The following is a 27,404-nucleotide window of genomic DNA, read 5'->3' as shown; positions in this document are numbered from 1 at the left end:
AGTCTGCAAATAAATTGTCATTTTTTCAAATCTATTTGTTATTTCAAATGATTAGGTGAATAATTTTAGGTCTGGTCAAAAGATTATTTGAAGGGCAGTTTGTTGCAAAGACTCACAGCTGAGAACTCCTACTATTTTGATTATACACATAGATCACATGTTTGTGTTTCTGGACTGGATTGGTGTAATCTTTTTTCTGGCGCAAATACTTGCCGTTATGAATTTAGGATTTTCCTTCTGCAAACAGTGTGCCACCTTTTTTTAAAAATCACTATTTCTGGTGAGTGTTCCTGGCAGCAAATTCATTTGATGAAAACATGGAAAGTGAATTTGTAACACCTGTGGATACAGTCGCACAGAGAATTATTAATTAATATTCCCAGAATTTTTTCTAGCAGATTTTGCCCAGCATAGTTTCTTGGTTCATTTTGAAAGGGGAAGAGAGAGAGAGAGAGAGAAATCCTAATTTTAAAATGGAATTAAGGCACTAGGACAGCCACTTCTCTTCCCGTGCAGCTACTTCTCTTCCCGTGCAGAACCCCACACAATTTATGGTAATTATAGGATATGTGCGTATGTGCACAGAAATCTTCATTTAACCACAAGTTATGCAGGAATCACTCGCTGAAATCCTCTGGCCTTTATTACAAGGTCAGACTAGATAATCATAATGGTCCATTTTGGTTGGACCTAACATCTATTAATCAGTGTTTGGGTTCAGGTTAATTTCCAGTTTTCTCCCTATTTTGACTCCCCCCAACCCCATTTTCTTCTGGGACCTCATTTCTAGCCACTTTCCTCCCTCTTCTCCAATGTTATGAGCCACCCTGAGACTCTTGCCTCCAGTCCCAATTTCATGGCATTCCCACTATCCTAAAATCCACAGGGAATCTCATCTCAAACAGCATTCCAACAGCTCTGTGCTCAACCCCGATATGACTGTTCAGGCCTAGCAGATGCTGAAGCTGCCTGCTGTTTATTATCATTATTAGTATTAAAATTGCAAATAAAGGCTCCAACCAAGATCCAGTGTTAGGTTGCACACAGACTAAGAGACAGCTCCTGAGCTGCAGATCTTACAATCTACTTAGACAAAACAAACAAAGGGTGTATTTCAGAGTAGCAGCCGTGTTAGTCTGTATTCGCAAAAAGAAAAGGAGTACTTGTGGCACCTTAGAGACTAACCAATTTATTTGAGCATAAGCTTTCGTGTGCTACAGCTCACTTCATCGGATGCATTATTATTCCCATTTTACAAATGGGGAATAGAAGTCACACAGAAACTATGTACCAAAGCTGGGAATTGAACACAGTTTTTTTGAGTTGTCATCGAGTGCCTTAGCTTCCTTCCAGGTCCTTCACTTGTTCTGAGCAGAGTCTGATAACATGGTGTTCAATAAGGCAGCGGGTCTACACCAGCAATCCCACTGTAAATACCAACTATGATGCTGTACAAATGGTGCTTGGATTTTACACACTGAATATGAACCCAACACTGTAAAAATCGCCCTGCCATTCTATACTTCAAGCCATTGTGAAGCCATCGCCACGGAACTGACCGTGAGGGACAGAGGAAGGTCTGCCTCATGTTTCCCCTTTTCTTCTCCTTGCCCACATATAGCCATATAACCAGGATGGTTGCATCTACTTTTGCTTCATGATTTAGATCAGCTGTCACTATTCATAAAATAATCATTCCCAATAACACATCAAGCCACCAAACCAGGTAGAATTTAGTCATGTCAGCTGCATTTTGTGTTCGGGTTTGCTTGAACCTTTAAACTCAAAGCAAAGCTCTGGAGGTGTGGAACAGAGCCACCACATTTTGAAACAAGTCTTTAGTCATTTACAAAGCCAGCCGTATCACATACTTCTGGCTCAGAATTCTTCTGACTCGTAAGGTCACATCCCTAGAGTGGAAGCAGAAGGTGGAGACTGTGTTTACGTTCTGCAAATTTGTCTGTCTTTGTGATCAACAACAGAACCCAATTTCAGATTTCACTCAGCTCGCCCACCACTAGTTCCAATCCCCATATTTTACGTACCTAGACTGGGTGTAAATTTCATACGTTAGGTTGACAAAGATCACTTCCTTCAAGGGAAAAAAGCTTAAAGTAGCTATGCACAGCTATTTAAGGCTTTGGTTTCATCTACCATATTATGAACAGTTCAAGATTTTTATCCACGAAACAGGTATGTTACAGTCAGCGATAATGCCAACCTGTCAATGTGCTTCCACCATGTTTTGGAGGGGCTGATGCTAGGGTTTAGATAGTCTTTATACCCTCCCTTGAGACCACAGAGAAACTGAGGATGATGCCTCCTATAACTCCTTTGAATGGAGCCACCTCTTTTTTTGCTGATATGAGAGCTCAGAAGCCTCCCTTGCCTCATATCGCTAGAACCTAGAAAAGACCAGAAGCGACCTGGGCCTGCCGATAGTGGGGGTGGGCGGAGTGAGGGCAGGGGCTTCAGCAGTGTTACTGAGCATGCTCAGTACTTGTGAGCATGCTCAATACAAGCCAAGCAAATCTGGGGGAGGGGTGTGGCCAATCCTGCCTGCCCCCCCCCGCATGCGTCCCCTCTGAAAAAGACAATGCACAATTGATCTAAAAAGAATGGACCAAAGAAGAGTAACGGTTGTTGTGTCTTGCTGCAAATAGCTCTTGACTTATTAAAATATCAGTTTATAGTCACCAGTCAGAGAGAAGAAAACAGACGGGGTCCAGTATTTTATTACTTGTGAGTGCGATTCGGTATCAGAAAAATTCGGGAGAGGTGAGCCATTTCTCATACAGTAAAAACAGACAGTTCCCCACCCATAACCATTAAAAAGGCTCAGATCAGTTAGTTAAGGAGGTCATGGATACAGATGGTTCACAGTTGCTCATGGTCACCAGGCTGCTTTTCTGACTTCCTGATCCCCTATCACCTCAATTCCTCTGGTCTCCATTTACTGTTCTGTCCCCAGCTCACTTCTATCCATAAATCCAGATACTCTGTACTGGGATATAATATCATCAGTTTGAAATGTTGTTTGAATTGAGGATGCCCAGGTAGGATTGTGCTGCAAAACTTGGAAACAGAGGCTCCAAAGTCAGCTGCACTCCACAACATAAATTCAAAAGTCAGGTGGGGGGTCAAAGTGTGATTACCTAGAGCAAGCATGGATTCATGGTAGATCCTTGGATTCAGCCTGGCATTCAGGAGGGCTCGAATGCAGAGCAAGGAACTGTCAGTCTGTGGTGGACTGGACTGAGCTGCTCTGGTGGAATTAAGGTCAAGAGACAGTGTGTTGGGGTACTTAAGATAAGTTTGTGGTTCCCTGACATGACTTGAGCCCCATTTCTTCTTGTTCCACTTCTGAGATGAGATGTCAGAGGAGCTGGAGTTGACTCATGGAAGCTGGAGAAGCAGGGCAGTTGGAAGAATTTCTAAAGATTGGCCAGGAAAAGAAAGAGTCACGTGGGCCCGGATGATGTGGGAGTTGAGTTGTGTTGAGTAGCTCTGGTGTGTGGGAGGTTGGGACCTTCACATCTGTAGTTATGATTCAGTGAAGCATCCAAACTATAGAGCACTTGTTCAAGCCTAACCCCTTTCTAGGATTGCCCATTACCCGGGAGGAAAAAATGTCATTCTTTCCACCAAAAGATAAAAACAAAATAGTGAACTAAAGTTCTAAATGATAGCACTATTAACATAATATCTTTTGTCTAGAATGAACTATAAAACACAGATATAGACAACAGAGAAACCCCTGTAAATTTATAATGGATATCCATATTTTTTTTGTTTTACAGTTTTCCATTCTATAATGTAATCCTTCATAAAAATGATATTTTAACGAAAAGTTTGGCAAAAGAAACAATTGGTAGTTAATGGAAGGATGGGATTACAGTACTGTGCTTTTGCTGTGAACAGTGAAATAGAAAATGAAAAACATTCAGGGCATTATATGAAGCCCAGCAGTCACGCTCCATATGGTTTGAAGAGTTGAGCAACGCTTGATAAAGATTTTACAACTTCATTTGCTTAACATTTGTATGATTGCTTTGATCTAGCCCTCCCAGCCCATTCCTGGACTGAAAAACATGAGGCATTTAAAACAAAGAAATCTGTTTTTATTAATGGAGCATTTTATATTGATTTTAATCTTGTGTGTTGTTGGTGTTTTAATATGTATGTTTTGTTACCATCAAGCCTTTTCAAAGATTACCTTGTGGTTACGGCAGTGGATTGGAACTAGTGAGATCTGATTGCCAACTCTGCCACAGACGTCCTACATAATCTTAGGCAAGTAATTTAATCTCTTTGTGACTCTATTCCCCACCTGTAAAAAGGAGATATTAGCACTTCCCTATCTCACAGGGGCATTTTGAGCATAGATACAATAAAGATTGTGTCATGCTCAGATATGATAGTGATGAGAGCTAAGTAAAGACCTAAGGTGGATAGATGGGGACCATATACATAGATAGACAGGAAAGTACGGTAGAATACTCCTGGAACAATGTGGAGTATAAATAAAATGTATTCTCAGTCCAATAATACTATATGTTTAATAACTGTTTTGTGTTAAAAAAAGCATAACACATATGTAACACAGTCTTCAAAGCACTTTACAAACATTAAGTAATGTTTATGGCACCCTTGTGAGGTGAGTGTTGTTGTTGCCATGTCAGAGACAAGGTAACGGAGGCTCAAAGCAGTAAAGTGAATTTCCTGAGGAAACAGATGTCACTGCTGGGTTTGGAACACAGAATTTCCTGGCTCCCAAACCTGTGCTCAGACCATTAGATCATGCCCTTCTTTTTAGTTTTAATCAACCCTTTCAAATACACACACACACACATGCATAAAACCCTCATTAAACAATGCAATAATGATCATCAGACTGATTGTTGTGCAATAATCATGTCTCATCGATACTCCTCTAACTAAACCATACTGCGTAGTTGTTTCCCTACAGAAAAAGAAGTTCATATTCTCCCTCAAATACATGTGTATAGTTTGCATACATTGTCACCATATAACCACTGGATTGTGGAGGAAAGAAGGAGTGTGGTCTAGTGGTTGGGACAGGTGAGTAGGAGTCAACACTTGTGGAGTCTGTTCTTGGCTCTGCCACTGAATTTTTTGTGACCTTGGGCAACTCATTTAGCTCTCTGTTTGTAAATTTATTATTTTATTAATAATATTTGCAGCAGTTCCCAGAGGACACAACCTGGGATTGGGGACCCAATATGCGAGGTGATGTGAACCCATATAATGAAAACATGGGCTCTCTCCCAAAGATATTACAATCTAAATAAGGACATGTTAGTGATCTATTATAATATTAAAGGTAGTGAATATTAAAGTTGAAGTCTGTAGGGAATTTGAGACCAGCAGACAGTGGTTTAGGTAAGTGACAAGCAGCAAAGCTGAGACCTAGCTCTAAACTTTTCCAAAGTTTGAGTGTTTGGATCACTGATTTTGGTTCATGTTCATCTGTAAGTAGTAATTGTTCTTGTTTATTATAGGAATTAACACACTTTCTAATACAAAAACTCCTGAAACATCACTTTTCATTCCATTTGGAATACTCCATAGCAGAAAAGCATTCTTTTCACCCCTTTTCTGCTATTTGTGGGAGCAAGCCCCCACATGCGGAACTCACATTTGTCGGTATTGCAAATGGCATGTTCCATATTAGGTGGATAGAGTATCATTGGAGGTATGTTTTGTCTCATAGACTCAGTACACTGGAGAACACTCAGCTGGTTAATATTTCATTTGGATTCTTTTTCTTTTTTCCAACCATCTAGGTAAACTCATATACATCCAGTCTGGTTTTAGGAGGTGATTGCCTTGCTGTGGATTAAGGATCCATTTCTGAGTCACTACTTAGGCACTTCAGAGGAATAGATTTCAGACCTGAAAGAATGCATTGTAAACAGAATAATGTGCTTTCAAAATTAGCTCACGTACCAAATTGTGTATTTACTTAATACTCCTTAATGGCTTTTGAAGAAGCCATTACGGTTTATTGCGTAAATGGTACATATACCAAAATATGTATTTAACCTAGATAGGGCAATTTCCCCTTGCTGATCATAGAATCATAGAATCATAGAATATCAGGGTTGGAAGGGACCTCAGGAGGTCATCTAGTCCAACCCCCTGCTCAAAAGCAGGACCAATCCCCAATTAAATCATCCCAGCCAGGGCTTTGTCAAGCCTGACCTTAAAAACTTCTAAGGAAGAAGATTCCACCACCTCCCTAGGCAACGCATTCCAGTGTTTCACCACCCTCCTAGTGAAAAAGTTTTTCCTAATATCCAACCTAAACCTCCCCCACTGCAACGTGAGACCATTACTCCTTGTCCTGTCCTCTTCTACCACTGAGAATAGTCTAGAACCATCCTCTCTGATTTCCCCTCCTTCTTTACAAAGTTTTATCTTTGTCACCTTTTAAAAGTCTATGTTTCTGAAAGATTATCCCACCCCAAAATAAAATTGTTTTGGATGGTGTGAGGCCTCATTAGTTCTAATAAAGTGTGGTCAGCTATAATTAGTAAATGGGCTAAACTTGTTTTCAGTTAGCCCAACAGATGTGACTTTTCAGATCTGGGTCTGGGTAGGAGATGAATTTTCCCTTTATATTCCTTAAAATATCAGTGCTTTTGCAACAGAACTAAGCCACAGATAAGTGAGTTCAATCCCCGCTCAGGGAGCTGGAATTGGCTTCCTAATTCTCAGGGTTAGACCTGGCCATGATGTAGCTTTAATTTCTGCCACTGGCTTAGGGTCCTCAATGGAGCCTACACTGTGAAGGATTGGCATAGCAGAATATTGCCATGCCTGATCCTCCCTAGCCCTTAGATGGTGAAGGGGGTTCAGAGGCACAAGACCAATCTGCGTTGCTGATATATCATCAGGGCGTTCCTCTATGCCAAGAGAATTCTCCACTGGCCATTTGTGGTGTTGTTATGGATCCTTTGTGCCAACTCAGTAGTGCCTCAACCTGGCTAGACAACCTGGCCCTGTAACTCTGTGACATTAGGTGAAGAACGGAACATCTCTGATTCAGTTTTTTCATCTTTTTTTTTTTAAGATAATAATACTTTACAGGGGTATTTTCTGAAGATTAATTAATTAATATTAGTGAAGTGCTTTGAAGATGAAAAAGCACTGAAAAGTACTAAGTTTGAGAGGTGTGAAAGCAAGGTGGGCAGACAGGAAAAATACATACAGGCAAAAAGCTATTTATTGTAACTGTTTCACTGATGTCTCAGGTAGCTGGTACATGAGGTAAAGCAAACCTCTGGTATTTCCCCATGTTTAGAGGGAGTCGGCAATGCAGAAATATCTGTATTCAATTACTTGATTAAAAATACCAAAAGTTACAACCAATGTTATTGACGATGAATTATTCCACTAGCTTTAACTACATTCAAGAGTTTTGAAGCATTGACAATCCAGAAGGCTATCCACCCCCAAACATAAGGTCCAGTGAGACCTAGCACCTTTAGTACATAGTAGTAGTAGCTGAAACTAAGAGGGAAGCATTCTCTAGGTTTGGTGGGAAAAGGATGGTGATGAGCCTGAAGAGGTGGCCAATGTGTGAAGAAGAAAAAATGTCTAAGTCAAACAGAACTTAGGCATATGCTTAAGGGCATCCCTGAATAAGGATAGACTTAAGCACGTGCTTTTGTGTTTTCCTGAACTGTATGTGAAATCCTACATGAAAGCAGTTAGGTTTGCAGCACTGGGATCTTGGAATACTTCTTTAACTAATACCACTTAACTAATAGTAAGTGGTCATAAGTACATTCCATGTTACAGCTTTCCTCCACACAAAATGGCTCCTTGTTTATGTGACTTCAGACAGACAAATTCAGTAAAAGTAATCTTTGGGGTATACTTGATGTTCCCTTGACTTTATCTGTATTATTTAATATAGGGACTATTTTACCTAATTACTTGAATAGGTGCAGAGAAATATAAAAATATTCAAGTGTGCAACTGTATGCTAGAATTCTGGCACCAAAAATGCAATCTGTTTTCTTCTTCTTTTTTTAATTGTTTTTAAATTGACTTTTTGTTGACCACAAGAAAAACTGGTTTGAAAATAGAGCACAATAACACGCAGTCTACAGCTGTGTCAAAACCTGTTGGGTCAGTTCGAATCTTAAGGGTGTACTATCTGGTAATGCTGATTTGATGGTTATTAAACCCAAATTGAAATGAACGAGGTTGGGATTTTTTAAAATGAATACTCTTTTCACCAAAAAATCAAAGCCAAATGGCTCATGAAAAGGGATTGGGTTTGACAAATTTTTTTGACTAAAAATAAAATAAAATAAAAATAAATTGTTTCAAAATTGTCAATACATCCTGTTTTAATATTTTCAAACTGAAAAGTTTTGATTTTTTTGGTTCAAAATGACTTCCAAAAATGTCTGTTTTGTTTCTTTGTTGGGTCACAAAAATTTGAGATTTTGACTTTTCATCCTGATTTGGGATGGGAAAAAAAAATTAAATCTCAAAAATTCTTTCAGGACAGGAAATTTGCCACCCAGCCTTATTTTGTATATATGCCCCATTATAAAGGGTTCATAAACCACGATTTGAGGACTTCAATAGCTCAGACATAGGTGAGAGGTTTTTCGCAGGAGTGGGTGGGTGAAATTCTGTGGCCTGCATTGTGCAGGAGGTCAGACTAGATGATCATAATGGTCCCTTCTGACCATAGTATCTATGAATCTATATCAACAACTCCATACTTGCCCCTTATATCTTCCTCTCCTCCCTCTTCTAACCTGTTCTGTCTCCCTCAGGCTTCTCCCTTCCCATATCTTTTTACTTAGCTAATCCACCCTAACTACTCCCACACCCACCAAAATAAAAATGGAACTTTTGCAGCCATCACACTGTTTACTCTGCATGTATGTCTCATTTCCTTTAGATTTTAAACTCTTTAGGACAAGGACTGTCTACTACTCTGTGTTTGTACAGTGCCTAGCACAACATGGTATTGATTTTGGTTAGTCTCTAGGCAGAACCTAAAAAATTTGAAGGAACTAACACTGATTTTTTTTTCAGGTATTGAGAGATTATGTATCCTTCGTGTGCTCTACCAAGTATGTCAAGGACAAATATTTGTATGTGCATTCATATTTTTGGCCTCAATGTATGGTTTAGCTTTTTATGCCTACACAGCTGAGTTAAGTGCCCCCAGGTTTCATACCATTTTTGCTTGGGTTGCTAGTTGTTAGCTACAGGTGCTATTATTTGTTTTTACTGCAAAGCTAGGGTTGGACTTTGGCCAAAATCAAAAGCATTTTCTTCAGGGATTGACTGGCCATTAGAAGATCAACCAATCATTTCAAAGAGGAAGTGGGGTTTAGGCTTCTTTTATGATGCGTATAATCCTTATTGACAGCAGAATGGGTGGGATCTATTCGTTACTACAGCTGGGTGACTCCTGTAAAAAACAAATCAGATTATTCATTTGAAACTTTAGACAAATTCCTTATGATTGAATTCACACTTCTTTTGTGATCTCTTTCCATAAATATTCTAGTGAACGAGCTTGTTGCCAGCCTGGTATGTGTGTGAACTATTTAAGAGAACACTGGACACTAGTTGCAGAAAATAATGTTTGTGAACAATTTGTGAAAAAGTGGTGAAATGCCTCAACAAAGTGATTTTGTTACAAACGATTTGCCCAGCTGTAGTTGCAACAAACATCTGAACAACATGGCAAAACCTCAATTTCCTTCCAAACTTCCAGTGACAAACTTTTTGAGAGCAGCTGGTACCAACATGTATGCTTTTGAAAGTCTAGTTATCTAAAATAAGTATTTATATAAACAGTGTATTGCCCTTTTTACTGTATCTATCCACTTTCACATACAAAGCGTAAATCCCTCCCCATTCACTGTAAATTCTTCTGTCCCAAAGGTGATTATATCATCATTTAAGAAACTGACAACTAATATGAAACAAACAGGTTATTTGCTTGAATTCAGCAAGACATGTCTGCATAACCCAGTGTTAACATGTATCCACCGTAAATCAGCTTGGGAAATGCTGGATTTGCCATAGCTTTAGCCCTTCCTGGCTGCTCCCAAGATTTTGGATGACTAATGAGGACGTGTCTGACCAGGGCCAATCAGAGGGTCAGTCCAGGAGTGCCATTTGGCCTCGGCCTCAAGCTCAAAGAGGGCCTCAAATGTAGACACTTGTGAATTTTTTGGCATTGGATAAGTTTCGCAACTTGACATTCCTATCGGACCAAAATGTGACACACTCTCTCAGCTTAGAGCTGCATATTTAAGCAAATAAGAGATGTGACTTAGTAAAAGACATCATTTTTTTTCTTAACTGATATAGATTTTGTTATATTAAAGAGTTAAAAATGTTCATAAATATTAATAAAAACATATTGGTTCTGATGGCACAAGATTAAACCATGTGTCGTCATTTTTTGTTTTTATTATGGCTAGGGGCCTCAAAAGCTGGAAGTGGCCTGGGCCTCTCTGGACCTCTAAGAGGGCCTGTGTCTGACCTGTCCTAACTCCAACTCTACCTCTCAGCCTCCATTCTCCCTTCATCTCCACTGGTGGATGCTTCTCTTCTCCTGCAGGGCCAACAAACACTGCATTGCTCTTGAGGCTGAGCATTCTTTCCTCAAATAGCATCTTTCCGTAAGGGATGTTGCCTCACCGAACAATGTTATTTCAGCCACAGGCATTTGTTCGTACGTGCCTGCTGTCGAGAGAGAGAAATGTGTTTCCTTATGCTGTGTTTGTATCACGTGCTTCCCACTTCCCATGCCTATTCCCTGTTAACCGCACACATCCTGCCTGCCTGGTCTGTGCCTGATGGTTGGTGGTGGTGGTCTGTGATATACACAAGATCAGACTACATGATTTGGTGGCCCCTTCTGGCCTTTAACTCTGACATCTCCAACACAACAATTAGCACAGAAATTAGCATGGACTTCTGTGATTTAGGATTTAAGGGTGTATTCAAGCAGGGAGGGAATTAGAAGGGATAGGCAATAAATGTTGTCATGTCACTTGGCATGAAATATCTGCCTTTGCTATTGTTTCTCTTTAAAATAAGAGTTACAATTCCACGTAAAAATATTACCCTAACAAAAGGACTGGAATCTTCTTTGTGAAAACATTAAGCATCTGATTTGACAGTGCATCCCTGCTCAGCAAAGCACTTAGGGTCAGATTTACAAAGGTTTTAACTGCTTAAAGATGCAGATAGGAGCCTAGTTGGATTTTAAAGAGTGCCTAGGTGCCTAACTCCCATTAAACTCAATGAATCAAATGGGAGTTAGGTGCCTAGGCATTTTTGAAAATCCCACTTGCCACCTACCTACCTCTTTAGGCCTAAATGCCTTTAAAGATCTGGCCTTTAAGCATGTGCTTAAATCCTGAGCTTAAGCATTTTGCTGAATAGGGATAGACAGAAGCATGTGCTTAAGGACCTTACTGATTTGGGGCATTAATCATCTTTATAGCCGGCAAAATCATAGCAGTGGAAGAAATATTTTCCCATTAGAATGAACTGGATTATTTCCTTCATTTGTGTGCAATAAGTAATATTTTCAATAGTACATTCCCAATTGTATTTAATGTGTTAGAATGTTTTCTGTGATATTAGAAATCATTTTCCATAAGATTTCATATTGCTCAGGAGAGGTCTTTGGAGATTTTTGAATAGATATGCTCTCTGTTTTTGGATTTATATTAATAATAAGTTGTAAGGAAAGATGTAATGGGCCAAAAACACACACACACGCACATTTCCCACTGACTTCATCTAACGAGAGAATTTTGGTGAGTGTGTATACTCAGTAATTCTGTCTTAGGGGAATTATTTCTTTCCATATCTGATTTTAATTTGTTTGCACAAACTAAATGCAGATCTCCATATACTGTAGCATTCCCTTTTCTTTTTCTTTCTTATTTCTTTTACAATCTGCCAGTATTAACAGGTTTTAAAAACAGACAAAATAATTGCATGACTCATTATGAACATCCAGTTATATACTTAATAATATATGATGATTTTCTATATATATATAGAAATATATGATAATGGTGATTTTCTTGTTGCTCCTGATGATGATAATAAATAGCTTACCTATATGTACACCACTTTTCATCCTGAAGTATCCCAAAGTATTTTACAAACTATAGCCCTGTTCCTGCAAAGATTTAAGCATGTATGTAATTTAATGTGCAGGTGGCTTCATTGACTTCAGCCTTGAGTTTCTACAAGATAAGACTCAGTGGATCTGATTCTGCAGAGACACATACATGTACCCTTATTCATGGGCAGATTCCCATTAGAGTGAGGCCAGGTCTATACTACAAACTTATATCGGTAGAACCACGTCGCTCAGGAGTGTGAAAAACTCCTGAGCAATGTAGTTATACCAACCTAATCCCTGGTGTAGACAACACTATGTTGACGGGAGAAGCTCTTTTAAGGTCTTGACTGAGTTAAGTCCACTCTGTAAACCACGTGGAACTCAGTGTATCTAATTTGGAAGAATGAAAGCCTGAGGTAAGCCTGTCCGTGTTCAAGCTGTGGTTCCAAGCAGTCCAGATATTTCAGCGATTATGCTTAGACAGATAGGCAATCCTCTCTTGCATTCAACATGTCTAATTTTACAAAGACTGAAAGAGAAATTGGGAGAGGTGTTATCTTTAGGGGATACATTTATGGCTATTTTACTTACTTCATGCCATTCCATGCCATCTTTTCCAATACCTGAAAGGGGAATCACACAGAAACTTAAGGTCCTGACCCTTGGCCCATATTCTCAGCTGCTGTAAACCAGTGTAGCTACATTGAAGCCCATGGAGCTTTGCCTGTTTATACCAGTTGAGGATGTGGCCTTTGAGTCCTATCTCAGCAAATGGCTCATGTCTAGACTCAAGACACATTGTTATTTAATTATTTGTGTTACATAGTGCCGAGAGGCTCTATCTGAGATACAGACCTCATTGTGATTAGTGCTGTATGGACACACAGAAAGATTCAGTCCCTCCTGAAGAGCTTACAATCGGAATATGCAAGTCAAAGACTCAGAGAAGGGAAATGTTATCCCCATTCAACAAATAGTAAACTGAGAGACAAAGAGATTAAGTGACTTGCCAAACTCCCTCATAGCCAGGACTTGAATCCAGGTCACTTGAGTCTCAATCTCATGTCCTAAGTACAAAACCTCCAGTTTTCACTCTTACAGCGATCATCAACTCAAGAGGAGACACTCTTGTATTTTCTTGTAAAAGCAGAGAAAAAATGTGTTTGCTCGTTTTATTTAATTTTTATATTCTTTATACAGAAAAAGATGGCGTTTGAGCCAAGGCCGTGTTATTTTACTATTTATTAATTAGTAGCATCCCCAGGTGTGCGAGATTCATCACAGAAAGAAAACACACAGAGTCATATCTTTCATTTCTTTGAATCAGGAGCATTTTTCTTATCTCTTTTTTTCCTGGTCCATATATATTCTTCTACACAACAAAAAAATGGGATTTGGAATTTCAGCAGCAGCAGCAACAACAAAACATGCATTCCACTGAATATGTACATACTGTCTGACATGTTTCATGGCTGTGAGAGAGACATTGATAGGTATTATCTTTGACAGAGGAATTTATGGCCATTTTCCTATCTGTGGTATGTTTACATTTTGAATTTGTGTTGAGCGTTTGTCAAGCTCACTTGTTTCTTGTCTTAAATTAGATCATAAACTCTTTAAGGCAGGACAGTATCTTCTTATATATTACTTGCTTGTTTAGAAGCTAGCATAATGAGGGTCAGATCCTGATTGGGAATAATAATAATAATAATAATTAATAAATTTATTAATAGGAAGTATCCATGAGTCTGGAGACTTCTGGGTGGCTGCCTTGTCCACACCACAACCGGACACTCTTGTCAAGTGGGGAACAGCAGCCTATGAGTTCAAGTACCACAAGATGTCCTGCCCAAAGAGGTCCTGATTGACAGAACCTACCACGTTCCCTGATTGGCCCAAGCACACTATTTAAGGCCCAGATAAAACACCCTGGAGGTTGTTTGTGCAACTAGGTGCATCTCCAGCCTGCTGTTCAGCCAGACCTTGTTCATAGAATCATAGAACTGGAAGGGACCTCGAGAGGTCATCTAGTCCAGTCCCCTGCACTCATGGCAGGGCTAAGTATTATCTAGATCATCCCTGACAGGTGTTTGTCCAACCTGCTCTTAAAAATCCCCAAATGATGGAGATTCTACAACCTCCCTAGGCAATTTATTCCAGTGCTTAACCACTCTGACAGTTAGGAAGTTTTTCCTAATATCCAACCTAAACTGCCCTTGCTGCAATTTAAGCCCACTGCTTCTTGTCCTATCCTGAGGTTAAGAAGAACAATTTTTCTCCCTCCTCCTTATAACAACCTTTTATGTACTTAAAAACTGTTATAATGTCCCCTCTGTCTTCTCTTCTCCAAACTAAAGAAACCCAATTTTTTCAATCTTCCCTCATAGGTCATGTTTTCTAGACCTTTAATCATTTTTGTTGCTCTTCTCTGGACTTTCTCCAGTTGGTCCACATCCTTCCTGAAATGTGGTGCCTGGAACTGGACACAATACTCCACTTGAAGCCTAATCAGTGCAGAGTAGAGTAGAAGAATTACTTCTCGTGTCTTGTTTACAATATACCTGCTAATACATCCCAGAAAGATGTTTGCTTTTTTTGCAACAGTGTTACACTGTTGAGTCATATTTAGCTTGTGATCCACTATGACACCAGATCCCTTTCTGCAGTACTCCTTCCTAGGCAGTCATTTCCCATTTTGTATGTGTGCAACTGATTGTTCCTTCCTAAGTGGAGTACTTTGCATTTGTCCTCATTGAATTTCATCCTATTTACTTCAGACCATTTCTCCAGTTTGTCCAGATCATTCTGAATTTTAATTCTATCTTCCAAAGCACTTTCAACCCCTCCCAGCTTGGTATCATCCACAAACTTTATAAGTGTACTCTCTATGCCATTACCTAAATCATTGATGAAGATATTGAACAGAACCAGACCCAGAACCGATCCCTGCAGGACTTCACTCATTATGCCCTTCCAGCATGACTGTGAACCACTGATAACTACTCTCTGGGAATGATTTTACAACCAGTTATGCACCCACCTTATAGCAGCTCCATCTAGGTTGTATTTCCCTAGTTTGTTTATGAGACAGTCATGAGAGACAGTATCAAAAGCCTTACTAAAGTCAAGATATACCACATCTACTGCTTCCCCTCTATCCACAAGGCTTGTTACCCTGTCAAAGAAAGCTATCAAGTTGGTTTGACACAATTTGTTCTTGACCAATCCATGCTGACTGTTACTTATCACCTCATTATCTTCCAGGTGTTTGCAAATTGATTTCTTAATTATTTGGTCCATTATTTTTCCAGAAGGTAAGATGACTGGTCTGTAATTCCCCGGGTTGTCCTTATTTCCCTTTTTATAGACGGGCACTAGATTGCCCTTTTCCAGTCATCTGGAATGTCTCCTGTCTTGTTGTGTACTCCTGATACACGGCCTTCCTCCTGGTTCCTGACTCCAGCCCAGTTCCTGACACCTAGCCTCACTTTTGCTTCCTGATTTCCTGCTCTGCTCATCTCATTTTGCCTCTGGACTACTAACCCTACTCTGGCTGACTCATTTGGTTCCAACCCAGTGCGGTTCATCAAACTTGACTCTGACCAGATCCTATGAAGCTAGTGTGGACTGCTGCTTTTGGCCTTGACCCTTTAGACTGAACTCAGACCATGTGCCCTCCAACCCAGTCACCATTCTTGACTGGGATCCTGACAATAATAATTGGAAATACCAGTGGAAAGTACTTTAAATAAGATAAAGTAAGATCATTCAAAGTACAGAGACTCCAGGAAGCCTGTAACTTTTGTGTTAATAGAACCTATATCAAGATGGGGAGTTTATAAGAAACTTTCTGGAAAAAAAATCTATATTTTAGTGAAGAAATAGTACTTTCAAATCCTTTAACCCCCTTCCAATTAAGAGAAAGGGGAAGAGTTGGATTCCTTTAATTTATGGCAGTCTCTGGCAAAATTATTGTAATAATGAGAGGCTTTTCTTCTCATTCTCCTGGCACTACTTGCCATAAAACAGTTACCCTTCCAATATTCTTCCAATATTCTTGCAAACAAACAAGGACACACAGCTTGTAAATGAGAGAGATGAAAGCATATTAAAGGAGTGAGGCAGACCTTATGTCATCCCACACCTAGGCACAACGGGATGCATTAAGGAAGCAGTTAAGGAGGCATTCCATCAAACCAAGGTGTCAGAGGACATATGGTCTATTTCATCAATAACTTAGTGAGTTTCCATACATTTCTACTGTTCTATATTTCTTCTAGCTTTATGTTCAATTATTCCTTATATAATTTATTATTAGAATTTTTCCACGAAAACCCATATAAATCCACATGTATGCAATTCATTAAAAAAAAAAAGAAGATGAAATTATAACCTTGTTTTCTATCACAAGTGAAATCCAAAGATTTCAGACAAAACAAAAATATTGTTAAAGTCCTCAGGATTTTAAGTTCGGGCCCAAATCACTAAAAATATGTGTAAGAGAGGTTTGCAAAAGGTTTTCCCTAAATGATCAGACCTTATATGCACGTGATGTCTGGAGAGGTTAGGGAGGCAAAACTTGGGTGAAGGGCTGCAATAGGGATTGATGTAAATATGTTTCCTATGGGTCCAACACTGGTCCACTTCCATCTCTACCTTCCTCACTATGTGGGCCCATGAGAGACACACAAGTAGTATGGAGGCACTTCTTTTTCTTTGCTAGACAGGCTTCCCTACCACCCACCATGGAGCCTCACAGCATGTCTACATTGGTGTGCAGGGATATGTGCAGAATAGCTACACTAGGTGAGCTTAATGTAAGATTCTCTGTAGATTCATGTAAGTCTCCAAGGCCATCAGTGTGGCATTACATTCATTATTTATATGTATGGGTGTGTGCGTGCATGTATATAAATAAAATCAGGAAGAGCTGATTTACAATATTCAAACCTATACAGAGATTAATGGATCTTATGATTCATATGATAAGCTAGGATTTTATTTTGTACACTACTTCCTCTGAACAATGGATATAGTCCTACAACTTTCAGTGATTGCTATCATGGAAAAATTATATATAATGGTATATTTCACTTCAATATCATTTATATAACACTAAAAAACCCCAGGATGTCCTAATGTGAGGGGTGGGGGAAGAACTAAACTTTTAAGACAATCATTGTAATAAGGCCATTATCTTCGCTTCAGGGAAAAGCATAAACAAACAAACCAACCCACCATGTCAACCAGCCAAAAACTCATGTAAGGAGGAAAAAAACTCTTTATTTTCAGCCACGACATAGTACTGATTTTCACTGGGAAAGATAAATTGATAGGTCTATAGGAGACCCAAGTTATAAGGGCAAAGTGACTGTTCAACCCATTTTTATTTGGACAGTGGAACTTCTTTTAGGACATCTGAAATGTCCTGGTTTTCATTTTATCAATCAAAAAATTATTTCACTTTATAACTCCAGAATGTTAGTTCACGGAATACTGTTATTCCTCGTAGAATTTGTCCTTTATTTACCAGGAACAAACAGTCCAGAGGAATGAACGTTTTGTATGATGAATGGTGTTTGGAATGAAAAAAAAAGCCACATGAGTGTACCCACTATCAAATATGTTCTTTAGCTCAAACTGAATGCTAATGGGATGTTTGGTGTTTTATGATAAATAAATTCAGAAGATTAAGTTATTGGTAAAAATCCTCCCCTCTGAGAAATAGACCAATATCACTATTTAAGCAGAAACTGTCAGTAATGACACCTATATACATTTTAAGTATAATTTTATCTTGTGTACAGCTTATTTTTACACTAAAAATGTCACCCAAAAAGTGTCAGAGATTTTGAAAATACGATCACTTTCTGTTTGTTACTAACTTCCATAGTGCTTGGATGTGGCACAGATATTCTCAATTTGAAATGCTCAAAATCTGAGCCTATGCCCATTTTGCTGTGAATTTGAGACTAATCCAGTTTTCACAAAATATTTGCACTATGAAACAGGACCATTTTTGTGTCAACTTGTGAATTGTCATCTTTTTGCAGTGAAAGAACTGTTTTGGTGAAATTTCAGGAAAGCACACTATTTTATGGTCACAAACATGGCTAAAATGAAATCTCAGGAAGTATCACAAACTATTTTGTAACATTTTTGTCCACAATTTTGCTATGCCCAAATATTGTTTAACTCCCACATACAATTACACAAGTGGAAGTCAAAGTATTCAATCCAGCTCCAGTGACTTGTGATTTTCCAGCCCCTGTTAGAACTTGTTTGTTTTACAGGTTCTTTAAATTTGATTTTTAATTTAGATATTAGTCTGTTTCCCATGTTTTTTCTCTTGTGCTCTGGCTCATTAACCCGGCCAGTTGACCTGCATCATTCTAGTGTTGACAAAGATAGGCAGTATGAACCTTAAACTGTCATAAACACCTATAAAATGTGACCTTACTTGAATGCAGTGATGAGGGTTTGACAGCATTACACCAGTCATCTGATAAGCTCAGGTCAAAAGTCACTCAATTGCTTGCCTTTTGTTTGGGTGTCAAAGAGCCAAAAGCTTTTCATGATTTTAATAAGCAAATTAACCAAACACTTATACTACACTGCATGTATTAACTCCTTGATAGCTGGGGTTTCTATGGAGCCATCTTTCCAAAGGTCAGATGACACAGATACTATGTCAGTTTGAGGTCAGTAATTTTTTATTTGACATATTAGGGTTCCTTTTATTCAGTTTGTTTTACTTTCCAGAGGTATATTAATATCTGCCAACTAAGCCGGATGGAGCAAAAAAAAAAAAAAAAGCACTGGACACACGCTCCAAGATTGTCGATGGGTGTGCATGAGGCTGGAATGTCAACAACAGGACTGTAGGATTAGAAAGACTATATCAAAAGCAGAAGGAGCCTAGAAAATGTCTCCAGAGTTTCACTGTCATAGGCAATTTGCTTCATAAATGTAACAAATTTATTTGGCAACATTTTAATGATACTTATCACTTATGTATAATAGTGTTGCATACACCTTCAAAGCCTTGTGTGAACATTAATCAATTAATCCTCATTTTGTTCCATGCAGTAGTTTAATACGTTCCATTTATTATTCCCTTTTTACATAAGAAGAAGCAAAGACAAAAAGAGGTTGTGACCTACCCAAGACTATGCTGTGTGAGTCAGTGGCCAAGCCAGGATTAGAACCCTGGAACCCTGACTCCTAATTTTCTACTTCTCTGGATCAGGCTGCCATCTCTTATATTACCTATCCAGGGGCAGATGCTCAGCTGGTATAAACTGGTCTAGCTCCACTGTCAACAGACCTACAGCTATTTACATCATCTTAGGATCTTACCTCTACATTGATTTACATGTAGGGTCTTGCCATGACCTCCTTTCCTCTCCACTCTTCCTTGCTCCCCTTTTTGGCATTCTCTTTTTTGAGGGGGAGTGAGAGTGAGCAGTCCCAGTGCTCCCCAGAGAACAGGGAATACAGGGAGTGTTATTGTGGGATGTCCTTATATAGCCACATAATGGGAGAGATATCTTTAGCTCTGTCTGTACAACCAGGCAATGGGCTCATGCAATTTTGTCCACTGTCTTAATTTAAACCATTATTTTGTGTTTGCTACTTAGAAGTTCTATACAACTTTTCATCCACAGATTTCAAAGTACTGTACAAAAGTGAGTAAGCATCATTATTCTCCTTTTACAGATGGGGAAACAGAAGAAAAGAGAGGCCAAAGGCCTAAACCAAAGCCTCCCAATACGAGAGAGACACCTATGGACTTCAATGTAAAGACTCTTATTGACTTTGGCTTTGGGCTTGATCCAAATTTCCACTAAAGAGACTAGAAAGAGAACTCACATCTTCCATCTCTCAATCCAACTCACCAACTTTAATACAGTTATTTCAGTATAGTAGTCACAGTTGATATGCCTACCAAACCAAAATATGTGCTTTAGTCAGGCCATGTATATCAGGAGATGACCAGGCCCTTGTCATTTTATGTACTATTTTGAGTTGAGTTTAGTTTTATTTTAGATTTTATTTTTGTTTGGTGGTAAAATGAGTCTTAAATCCATTTTGCTGTTTCGAGACAGAAAAGTGCATAATAAAATGGTAGCCCAAGATGCACTTCAGTCGAGTTGGTTGTGAAAGATGCCCCACAGCATGGTGTCTTTCCATGGGGAAAGGTTCATTGTTGGAAATCTTCAGAGCCATGTAAATGAATGCCCCTCCTAGGCCCACAAGCAGGATTCATCACACATCCAGAGAACAGTACAGCTAAGAAGAACATAAGGTCTGTGGAGCCATGTGGGAAAACCCATCCTGCCATATAAATTATAAACCCTAGGCATTTTTTAGTAATTCATGTAATCCTCTCTTTATAGAGGATTCTACTTCTGGGATTCATTGCTGGCTTTCAAACCAGTAACCACAAGCAGTCCCTCTTCTAGACGTAAAGTAGCAGTCATCCACAACCATAAACATACAACCACAGTCACCCCACATACTCAAACAGACAGCCATAAAAACCTCATATAGTTCTAAACCTCTGCCCGAAGTAATCTCTTCCTACATCATGTCATAAAATACCTAACCTCATCTGTAAGTTCTCTGCGACAGGGATTCTTGGCAGGATTTTCAAATGTATCGACAGCCCCTGAAATCAGGCCTCAAGTTCATACTCTCTGTATAAGGTTTCATTGGCTATCTATGGTACCATGTACAAATATTACATAATCCTCCTAGTAAACAGATATATAAACAATATCAAAGACTCAAGAAATATATCCACAAAATGGGTCCCCCCACAGCATTGTTTGGGCTCCTTTTCATGCTAAAATGAAATTTAAAAAAAATCAGAGAGAACTGCCTTATTAACAAAAGCTATTAAAGTAATCGAAACACCACATTAAGCTTTGCTTGCACAGCACTAGACACAATCAGAAACATACATTAGTCATTTATATACAAGATAATATACTGTATTTTAAGGTCCTGTGGCATGCTGAGCTCCCACTTCTCCTTCTGAGCTGTTGTCCTTTTTGAGGTTTGGTGGCTGAAAAACACACCACCATTTTAACAGATAAAGGATTACTATTAACAACTGGTCGATGAAAACAGCAACAGATATAAACTCACCCACCTGCTCTGGAAGCAGATACAGAGTTTTGATTGTATATTACCGTAACAGAATTATTGTGTGGCACATCCATAGGCAGTTAAGTGCCACCTAAAGGGTATGGCTCCTCCCAGATGGCAAGAACCCCTGATTCAAGAAGTAACCTGAGTTTCCTGTGCTTCCTGCTTTGGGGGAAGAAGTAGTACCAGCTTCCTGGGCGGAGCTGCCCCTGTGCCCCTTTCAGTAATAAAATACATGCTCTGTTTACTGAGCTCACGCCAGCATCCATCCAGCTTTCCAGGGACTTTGCCTGTTTGTGATACTCCACCACTAAGGAGACCACAAGGTCACGCAACATTACGCTAAGGCCCTGCAGTTTATTACTTAATTTTAGTGAAAGGACGTATGGCTGCTGGCTTTCCCCATTTCTGTTTTAAATGTGGAGTAGACTTGAGCTCTGGAGCAGGAAGGCAGAGTTGATGGTGCTTTGAGATTAGGGCAACTTTGTTTCTTGCCCCTCCTCTCTCTCCTGGCTGTATTTATGGTTTACCATAATGTAATATAATCTGAGTTGATAACTGCATGGTAGGAACGGGTTAAACAAGGATAACTGTGAACTACATAAATGTAGATGCCAAAATAAATTTCATAATCCAGGGATGAAGGAGAGATGGAGAATGAGGTGGAAGAATGTCCCCAGCTCTTTATCTTTCTCTCTGTAGAGGAATAAAGCATAAGGTAAATCCTAGTATGTGGGAATTTACTCTCATCCTTTTGCATGGCCATGTACATCCACCGTAAAGTATCTTGGGCATTCCTGATATTAATCATGACCAGCAAAATCTCTGTTATAGGGCCCTACAAGGTTATGCATGTCTGATGTCAAGAAAGGCAGTTTCTATAACCTAGCCAAGCAGATGATATTGAGACATTCTTAAATCAGATTCAGAATGGAGCCATTAGTGTTCACTAGATTCATAAATTAGTTGTTTATTTCTGGTCAGTTTAACGGAACAAGCAGTTGATAGACACATATATAAATGTATAGTATATGATGATTCAGTATGCCTACACATACAGTCTATAGGCCTGTATTCACACAAACGTGCACAGGTGTGATCACAGGGACATTTGTATTGTGTGGGGCTCCATTCCTTCTTAGAATGAAAACATCCAAGAATCTTAAAGAAGATTTCTGTAAGTGGAACAAAGGCAAATAAGAATTCATGTCTGACCTTATCTGACACAAATACAGCTATTAAAAAGGGATTAACAACCTGCACACACAACAAAGGTTATAGCCAGTCATTAAGAGACTATAGCTTTCTATACAATTAGGACACATTACAAGTCAGCCCAGGGTTATGCTTGAGTGGGAGAGATGCCGGGAAAAAGAAAAACTTACAAATTTACATGGAGAAACTCTGACAACTCACTGAAGAGGAGTATGAGGCTGTGACTTAAAACATCCTGGGAAGTGTTCCACTGATGCCAAGAGATGAAAACTACAAGCGAGCCATAAAGTGAAACAACACATAAGAATTCCAAATACATATGCTCCATTTGTTCGATGAGAAACAGCAGACCCACCTACAAGACAGTTCTTAATGATATTTTCATTGTGCTCTGCTAATGTTAATGCTCCTACTTTTTATATGTATCTGTAGCTCTTCAAAAATAAATCCACCAGAGGGTTTGTTTAGTTTGCAAAATAACAGATTAAACTAAAGTAAAAAGATATACCAATGACAGCTTTAAACTGGATGAATATTTCTCTCTCCCCATGCCGACCTGTAACAAGTAATAAAAAGTTGTAATAACTTTTTCATACCATATGTGTTATATGTCTGTCCCCATGGGATCTTTTCCATCCAATGAGCTTGTTGGATGGCTGGCCATTGTTGTAAATTGGTAAAAATGAAAGAATTAACTGATTTCTGACTTTGCTGAAGTTCTGCAAAAAATTAAGGAAGTGCTTCCAGAAATGGGTTTTGTTTTTATGGATTAAATTTGCTTTCTGTTTGTGCGAAGCACATAGGTATGTTATCTATGTAAAACAGCTAACCAGGATGCATCTCTTAACAACTAGTACAGTGGGCAGCTGTCATTCCTCTGTACCACAAGCTGACGGGTAAAATTATTGTCTGCACCAGTCATTTGGTACAACAGAAATAAAGTTATTGTAATATTATGTTCTGGTTGCCTTCTCCACCCCAACTTTGATGTGAGACAATGTGTTGCAATTTAAAAAAAAGAGTAAGTTGTTTATTAGTTCATAACATGCTAGATTTTTTTATTGGTTAATTAATATTTCACTTTAAATGTGAAAAAGATGACTTTTTAATATTTTAACTGTTTTCACTTCGACTACATTGTTTCTTTGTATATTTGATAATTACCTACAATGATTTCCATTAAAGCTGTCAGTAAGAAACTAAGAATACTTTGTATGTCTTTAGTGTCTTTCCTCATTATCTAGCGATCTATCTAGTTACTTATATAGATCTCAGCACTGTAGCCTCTGACACCTCAGAACACCTTTGCAAACATAATTAAAGAAATCCCACAACACCTTTGAGAGGTAGGTAAGCACTGTGATACCCCTTTTAGAAGTGGAGAAACTAAGGGTAGGTCTACGTTGTGGCTGGCCCATGTCAGCTGACTTGGGCTCATGGGGTTTAGGTTTGGGGTTATAAAATTTCAGTGTAGATGTTCGGTCTTGGGCTGGAGCCCTGGCTCCGGGGGCTGACCTGTGTCAGCTGACTTGGGCTTGTGGGGCTCGGGTTGAGGGGCTATAAAATTGCAATGTAGAGCCCTAATGTCTACACTGAAATTTTATAGCCCTGCAGCCCAAACCTCGTGGGCCTAAGTCAGCTGACTCTGGCCAGTGAGGGGTGTTTTACTGCAGTGTAGACATACCCTAACACAAGTTAACTGACTTGGCTAAGGTCTTCATAATGAATCAGTGTGAGAGATGGGAATTAAACAAAAGGTTCTCGGCTCTCATGCTGTAACCACTTCCTCCAATTATTTAAATATCAAGGTGAAAACCCCAGTTTTGGCTTTTAGTGAGTCCAATGAAAACAAGATTCGTTTTCCAGCTTTTGCCAGCTGTGTGAGATTTTGTTTTCTGAGCTCAACAAAGGCAAACCTACCATTAAATAAAACCACAGTACAGACTATAAATAATAATAGTCTGACTTCATTTTGGAGTATACCTTGGAAAGTCTGGCTAAACTAACAGGAAAGTGCAATGCCATCTCCTGCAACTCACAGGCACCAGTTAATGATGTCTCTTCTAGTAATGTCTCTCTACTTGCAGTTCAGGAGGAGCATGGCAGCTGCAAACTGGTATAAAACTTCATTTCGAAAGCACACTAGCCACGTGGTATGGGATAGCTTGACATTGCCAGACATACTTGTAGTTGCTACAAAGTCATATTTTAGCAATTAAATACCGGTTTGCCAGGATTATATGTCAGTTTGCCAATCTGTTGACAATTACAAGAGATAGTCACATGGCGTTGTACTGTACTGCTTAATGTATTTCAGTCAAACGGCAAGCGATTCTTGTTGTTTAAATTGAAACTACACTTTCTATTTCAAGGACAGCAATCACCTTTCAGGAGCTTTTAAACAGTGCAATTTTTCACTGGATTAAAGAAAGCATGTCAAGGCAGACCTATTAAAAGGAGATTTGCTACAAATTTGAAAATGGGCATAGAGCTTTCAGGAAAATGTACCATATCCTTTGCCATGCCATAAGGAAAGAGAAGCAAAAGAAGAATTAAAAAAAAAATCTCAGAGCACTTATTTTATCTGAACCCCAAACAGAAACACATTATTAAAGAAAAGAAGTACCTTGCGAATAATAGTAATTCTTTATTTTACAGCACAACGACCTCTTATGTTCTTATTCTTTACAGTTTTACGGTTTACCATCTGAGTATAGTATAAATACCATATGGATGGTTAATTAAGGGCCAGATTGCACTGAAGTCAAAGGACTCCTTTCTATAGGCTTCAACTGGTGTTGGATCATTCCCTATGGCCTCCAATTTAGGAAAGGATCCTTATCCTGGAAGCACTAACACACATGCTTAAGCTTAAAAGTGTGATTAAGTGTTTTCTTGAATTAAGGCCTACATGAGGAAGTACTCCTCACAGATGTTTCTGACCAGTTCTATCGGTCCCTAACTTCTCCAAGTATTAAATTGACTGTAAAGTGTGTGTGTGTATTTTTATATATATATTAGGGTTGTCAAGCGATTAAAAAAATTAATCGCAATTAATCACGCGATTAATCGCACTGTTAAACAAATAATAGAACACCATTTATTTAAATATTTTTGGATGTTTTCTACATTTTCAAATATATTGATTTCAATTACGGCACAGAATACAAAGTGTACAGTGCTCACTTTATATTTATTTTTGATTACAAATATTTGCACTGTAAAAAACAAAAGAAATAGTTTATTTCAATTCACCTAATACAAGTACTGTAGTGCAATCTCTTTATAATGAAAGTTGAACTCACAAATTTAGAATTATGTACAAAAATAACTGAATTCAAAAATAAAACAATGTAAAACTTTAGAATCTACAAGTTCACTCAGTCCTACTTCAGCCAATCGCTCAGACAAATAAGTTTGGTTACAAGTTGCAGGAGATAATGCTGCCCACGTCTTGTTTACAATGTCACCTGAAAGTGAGACCAGGCGTTCACATTGCACTGTTGTAGCCAGCATCGCAGGATGTTTATGAGCCAGATGCACTAAAGATTCATATTTCCCTTCATGCTTCAACCACCATTCCAGAAGACATGCATCCATGCTGAGGATGGGTTCTGCTTGATAATGATCCAAAGCAGAGAGGACCGACACATGTTCATTTTCATCATCTGAGTCAGATGCCACTAGCAAAAGGTTGATTTTCTTTTTTGGTGGTTCAGTTTCTGTAGTTTCCGCATCGTAGTATTGTTCTTTTAAGACATCTGAAAGCATGCTCCACACCTCATCACTCTCACATTTTGGAAGGCACTTCAGATTCTTAAACCTTGGGTCGAGTGCTGTATCTATCCTTAGTAATCTCACATTGGTACCTTCTTTTCATTTTGTCAAATCTGCTGTGAAAGTGTTCTTAAAACGAACATGTGCTGGGTCATCATCCAAGACTGCTATAACATGAATGTATGGTAGAATGCAGGTAAAACAGAACAGGAAACATACAATTCTTCCCCAAGGAGTTCAGTCACAAATTTAATTAACACATTCTTTTTTTAATGAGCATCATCAGCATGGAAGCATGTCCTCTGGAATGGTGGCTGAAGCATTAAGGGGCATATGAATGTTTAGCATATCTGGCATGTAAATACCTTGCAACGCCCGCTACAAATGTGCTACGTGTTCTCACTTTCGGGTGACATCGTAAATACGAAGCAGTCAGCAGTATCTCACAAATGTAAACAAACTTGTTTGTCTTTGCAATTGGCTGAACAAGAAGTAGGACTAAGTGGACTTGTAGGCTCTAAAGTTGTATACTGTTTTGTTTTTGAGTGCAGTTATGTAACAAAACCCCCCTACATTTGTAAGTTACACTTTCACGATAAAGAGATTGCACTACAGTACTTGTATGGGGTGAATTGAAAAATACTATTTCTTTTGTTTATCATTTTTACAGTGCAAATATTTGTAATAAAAATAATAATATAAAGTGAGCACTGTACACTTTGTATTCTGTGTTGTAATAGAAATCAATACATTTGAAAATATAGAAAAACATCAAAGAATATTTAATAAATTTCAATTGGTATTCTATTGTTTAACAGTGCGATTGATCACAATTAATATATTTAATTGCAGTTAATTTTTTAGTTAATTGTGTGTGTTAACTGTGATTAATTGACAGCCCTAATATATATATATATATATATATATATATATATATATATATATATATATATATAACTCCCCCCCATAGTCAAATGTCTGAAAATGAAATCTTTCTTTCAAACAATTATTTGAAAATTTAGTGCTTTGTTGAAATTATAAATTTATTAAAGTTCCAACAACAAAAAATGTGTTTAAGGAAAGTATTAAGTGGCTGAAA

At 38.6% G+C, this 27,404-nt stretch overlaps 1 long non-coding RNA gene across 1 annotated transcript in view; it reads left to right on the top strand.

Annotated features, from left to right (window-relative positions):
• The window catches only part of LOC125643369 (uncharacterized), a 134,315-nt gene extending 110,581 nt beyond the window's left edge, over nucleotides 1–23,734 (top strand). Inside the window, exon 8 of the long non-coding RNA XR_012670303.1 lies at nucleotides 19,880–23,734. This is a non-coding gene — a long non-coding RNA (uncharacterized LOC125643369). The remainder of the gene's footprint in view (nucleotides 1–19,879) is intronic.
• Nucleotides 23,735–27,404: the final 3,670 nt, after the last annotated feature.

The sequence above is a fragment of the Caretta caretta genome, chromosome 10, assembly GCF_965140235.1.
Source record: "Caretta caretta isolate rCarCar2 chromosome 10, rCarCar1.hap1, whole genome shotgun sequence".
Taxonomy (NCBI): domain Eukaryota; kingdom Metazoa; phylum Chordata; order Testudines; family Cheloniidae; genus Caretta; species Caretta caretta.
The sequence above is the reverse complement of the archived record's forward strand: the minus strand, read 5'-3'. Positions and strand labels throughout refer to the sequence as shown.